A 5,641-nucleotide genomic window follows, 5' to 3' on the forward strand; every position below is an offset into this window, starting at 1 on the left:
AATTTTATTTGAGAGAGAGGGATGGGGGAGAGGGGCAGAAGGAGAGAGAGAGAGAGAGAGAGAGAGAGAGAGAATAAATCTTAAGCAGGCTCCACACTCAGCATGGAGCCTGCCGTGGAGTTTGATCCCAGGATCATAGGATCATGAGATGCTTGTCTTCATGACATAAGCCAAAATCCAGAGTCAGAAACTAAGCCACCGTTTCTCTTAAGTTTTTGCATATCATTACAGGTTTTTGATTTGTGGATGCCATTAGGCTCACATATAACATCTTACGCATATAACAGTCTGTATTAACTTGATGGTCACTTCAGTTTGAAGTCATTCTAAAAGCACTACATTTTTACTCCCCCTCCCACCCTGTTTTATGTATATGATGTCATACTTTGCATCCTTTTATTTTGTGAATTCCTTAATTGACCTTTATAGATTTTAAATTGATGTTACTGATTTTGTGCCTTAACCCCTGTACTGGTTCTATAAGTAATTAATCTACTATTTTTATCATGTTTGTATTTACCCGTGAAATCTTTTCCATTCATAATTTTCTTACTCCTGATTATGGCCTTTTCTTTCCATTCAAAAAATCCCTTTAACATTTCTTGTAAGGCTGCTCTAGTGATGATTAATTACCTTAACTTTCATTTGTCTGGGAAACTCTTTATCTCTCCTTTTATTCTCAATGATAGCCTTGCTGGATATTTTTGGCTGCAGATTTTTTCCTGTCAGCACTCTGAATACATCAGGCCACTCCCTGCTGGCCTGCAAAGTTTCTGCTGAAAAATCTCTGGTGCCCTTGTATGTAACTGTTCTCTTTTCTCTTGCTGCTTTTAAAATCACGTGTTACCACTACTTTATGCCCTTTTAATTATTGTCTGTCTTGGTGTGGACCTCCCTGGGTTGACATTGTTGGGGACTCTCTTGTTTCTTAGATATAGAGGCCTTTTTCCTTAGCCAGAATCGGGAAGTTTTCAGCTATTGTTTCTTCAAATAAATGTTCTGTTCACTGACCCGTCCTTCTGCTTCCTCTACTCTACTCTTTGTTCCCTCTAGTGCATTTTTAATTTCACTTATTGAGTTCTTCATCTCTGATTAGTTCTTCTTTTATATTTTTTTTATCTCTTTGAGGGCCTCACGGCAATCTCCACTCTTTTCTGAAGTCCAGTGAGTATTACTTCGAATTCTTTATCAGGTATATCGATTATCTCCATTCATTTACCACTTTGGCTGTGGTTTAGTCCTGTTCTTTCGTTTGAGACATATTCCTCTGTCCCCTCATTTTGTCTCACTCTCTGTTTGTTTCTGTATATTAGGAAAGTCATTTACATCTCCTGGTCTTGAAAATAGTGGCGTGGCCTCATGAAGAAGGGATCTTGTGATGCCTTGTGGCACAATGTCCCCCGTTCACCGCTTCAGGGGTGTCTTCTCCGTGGGCTACATGCACCCTACGGTTGTGGCTGGGCTGTGTTTGCCTTTAGTCCAGTCAGCTGCAATGGTCCCCTTTGCCTGTTGTGGGCCTGGTTTGGTCCCTGCGTTGTTGGGGGGCCGATCTGGGGCCACCGTCGCTTATAGCCGGGCAGTGTCAGTACTTAGACCAGATGCCTGCCCTCAGCCCATTTGCAGCTGCACTGAACTGCAGGGTGCTCTCCCTGCCTTGTTCCCTGAGAGGCTTTTGTTGGTGGCCAGGGCCTGCAGTCAGGCTGCCCCCAGATGCCTGCCCCTGGGCTGTCTGCTGGGGCTGCAGTTCACGGATCAGCAGGGCACTCTCTCCGCACTGCCATTTATAAGGTTTGGCTGCTAGAGCTGCAGTTGAACCGGTGTGTGTGGTCATGTGCCTCTCTCTCCAGGGCGGGAGTCATTTGGGAGTGGCCTAGACCGTGCTGGGCTGCTTATGGCATGAGAGGTGGCAGGAAGTGCTTTTTAAACTGCCGCTTCTGGGGCGCCTGGGTGGCTCAGTCGGTTAAGCGTCCGACTTCGGCTCAGGTCATGATCTCATGGTCCGTGAGTTCGAGCCCCGCGTCGGGCTCCGTGCTGACAGCTCAGAGCCTGGAGCCTGTTTCAGATTCTGTGTCTCCCTCTCTCTGACCCTCCCCCGTTCATGCTCTGTCTCTCTCTGTCTCAAAAATAAATAAAGTTTAAAAATAAAATAAAATAAAAATAAATAAATAAACTGCTGTTTCTATGCTGTATCTACATGGGGTTGTTTGTTAGGCTGTCTCTGTAAGGGCAGGGACTCAGTTTCCCATTAACTTCAGGCTCTCCGAGAGCCAAGCTTGATTTTAAAGTACAGCCCGCTGGTTGTAAAAGCCTCACGAAGGGAAGCCCCACTGGTTTTCAAAGCCAGATTTATGGGGACTCATCTTCTCAGTGCAGGCCCTCCAGTCTGGCTTGCCTGCTGTGGGTTCTGTGCCTCTCTCCCCTCTGGGCTCGTGGCGTCCCTCCCATTTGTAGTTAGTGTCACGGGGAGTCTGGTTCCCAACCATGTCTCCATCCCTCCTGCCTTTTTCAATATGGCCTCCTCTCGGGATTAACTGTGGAGAGTCTGACATGCCTGTTATCTCGGGATCTGCCTAGTCCGCCATCTTCCGGATATTCTTGATCAGAAACACGGATATTAATGGCTCCGTGTCAAAAAACGATTCCAAAGAGTTGGATTCTGAATATGAAAAAGTTTTAGGGATGCTTAACAAATTCATTTCAGTTCTGTTTTCCTTTTCACGTCGTATGAACGTGATATAAAATATCTTTGCTAAATAAGTCTTTAAAAGTTCTTACAATGAGTGTAACGTAAAAATTCAAGTGATAAATCACTTGGTCATAGTTTCACAGCATTTTTTTTCTGCCTCCTTAGAACATAAAATAGTGAATGATGTGTAATATATTCAGTGATGTCTTAGATGTAATCAAATGTGATAATCATTTTCTGTAAAAATCTTAAACCCTTAGAAAATTATCTATAGTTCCAAATATTAACACTAGTGTACCTTCTTATTTACGAGGAAGCATATTTTTTAATTCAGTAGAGCTTACCCCTTTCTATAAATGTTTACTGGAAATCTGGAAAAAGGAAGAACTATGTTAGGTACAATGTGGAAGGAATATCAAAATAAGTAAGACAGCCCCAGTCACCAAAGAATCTACAATCTAGTGGATAATTGATATTACTACTCTGGTGTGTTTCACTCGTGTATTCATTCAAAAATATTTACTGAGCAATCCACCTAGGACTGTACCCTTGCCTTGCTTTCTATCCTTCCCCACCTTGTATCCCCCTCCTCCTTGCCAGTCTGCCCTGGGAGCACCTCTTTACTAAATCATTTGCACACAAATCCTTGCCTCAGGGTCTGCGTCTGGGGCATCCAACCTAAGACAAACACAGAAGTGATATTTGAAGCCAGGATCTAGGTAAACTATAAGATATCAAGAGACTTGATATTCATAATTACTGTCTATGTTTGATGTTTTAAGAGATTTGGGTGTTACCCTTTTTTTGTGGAACAGAGGCAGTTCTGAACGTTTCCAAGTATAGTTAACCCTTGACCAACATGGTTTTGAACTGTGCAGGCCCACGTGTCTGCAGATTTCAAAAGTGTAAATATAGCACAGTAGTGTAAATGTATTTTCTCTTCCTTATTTTCTTAATAACATTTTCTTTTTCCTAGTTACTTTATTATAAGAATACAGTATATAATACAGTATATACGGTATATAATACATATACAAAATATGTGTTAATTGACTGTTTATGTAAGCCTTCTGGTCAACAGTAAGGCTGTTAGTAAAGTTTTAGGGACATTACATGTGGATTTTTGACTACCTGGGGGGTTGGTGCCAAACCCCCGCATTGTTCCAGGGTCAGCTGTATAAAGTCTGCCCTTAGATTGCTGACTTGATATAAAAACACTCAAGATTCAGCTGGAATAGCGTTTCCTACCTAGGTCATCCCCTTGATATATACATATTGGCTTCTAGATGCAAGCACAAAAATGCACAGAGGTATATGAGTGTGTGTGTGTGTGTGTGTGTGTGTGTGTGTGTGTGTACAGACCAAGGACAAAGCAATCCTATGTGTGTTGTTGGCTATCAAGGCAAGGTGAAGAACAATCTCAAACTAGACTAGAGAATACATCCCGGATTCTCGAATTGTTTTGCCAAATATTTACGAGTAATATGGTCACATTCTGAAAAGGAAAAGTGACCATAAATGCATATCATTATTCACTCAGAAATACTTATTTTAGGTCACTTACTACATGTCAGGCACTGCGCTGGGTGCCGGGGATACAATGTGAACTGGCAGACCTAAGCCTGGTCTCACTGCACTGAAATTTTGAAGGAGAAGGAGAGCCAAACACTAACTAATGACCTAAGTAATTCTTTATTTACAATTATTTGTGTTAGGAAAAAAAGGGACACGGCATTATGAGAGTAGATAAGTGCGAACTAAAGTAATAAGAAAGGCCTCTCTGAAGAAGCACAACCCAGGCTGAGCCAGAAGGACAAATGGAATCACACCGACATAGGGGGTGTGTGTTCTGGACGTGGGGCCCCAGACGGTGTTGGCCTCAAGCTCAAGCCCTTAATGATATTGCAGCTGTGCTCCGGCCCCAAGAACTACCCGGGCAGCTTTGCCCTCCCAGGCCCCTCTTTTTCCGAATGTGGATTTTGTCCTTGTCTGAGGTTCCCTACCCGGAAGCCATCTGTTCACCTCTCAAGATGCAGTTCACGCTACTTCCTCTTGGAAGCTTTTTCTGACTCCAAGGAACGTTAGACACCCTGGTTGCCACGTGCTTTGCGCATTCCTGGCACGTCATTGGTACTTGTAGAACATTCGTTAGGTAGTTAGTGAATAAGTATGATAGCACCTTATTAGGTGGCCTTTTTTTACCTGGTATTCCCACCCCAAGACTGAGCTCCCTGGAAGTTAGGACGATAACTCCCTCAGCAGAGCGCGCAACAGGCAGATGTGGGGAGAGACTGGGAGCTGGCGGGCCACGCAGGAAGTTACCTTTCCCGAGGGGAGCGGTAGTAGGAAGGGATTGGGGAGGAGATGCTGGGCAGGGAGAACCGGCCGCGTCAGGACCTGACTTCCCGTGGGAGATTCACGCTGGGGCACCTGCCCCCAGAGGCTGCAATTTTCACAAAATCTCTGTGATGTTTCCCTAGAACTCTCCAGGGGCACATGAGTTTCCTAGTTAGGTAATTAAGAAATAGTTGCATTCTCCAGAGAATAGCTAAATGCCCTAGATGCTTTCTCCAATTCTGATTTAGCGAAAGGGTGAGATGGCTATGCCCAAATTCCTTTTCGGTTAATTCCCACTAGTTTCGAAATAAATGACCCCAGCAGCACCCCAGCAGCATCAATAACCTAAGCTTTTCCTAGAAATTCCACCATATCTTCTCCTAGATTCTGGACTTTCCTCGAATAACTCGAGTTAATGTTTCATTTTTACTGCTCCGTCCCCCTGCTGCAGCTTTAATTACCAATAAGGTAGACAATGCTATGGGTTTACTTGTTCGTTAAAAGTTAGTAAAATGAAAAAAATGGGGAGTGTATAAAAACTTAGACTGTATTACAAATTTTATACCACAAGTCAGGAACCAAAAAACTTAAGACATTCGAGGCACATAAATGTTAATT

Source organism: Panthera onca, chromosome B2 (genome assembly GCF_046562875.1).
Source record: "Panthera onca isolate mPanOnc1 chromosome B2, mPanOnc1 haplotype 2, whole genome shotgun sequence".
In the NCBI taxonomy this organism is placed as follows: Eukaryota; Metazoa; Chordata; class Mammalia; order Carnivora; family Felidae; genus Panthera; species Panthera onca.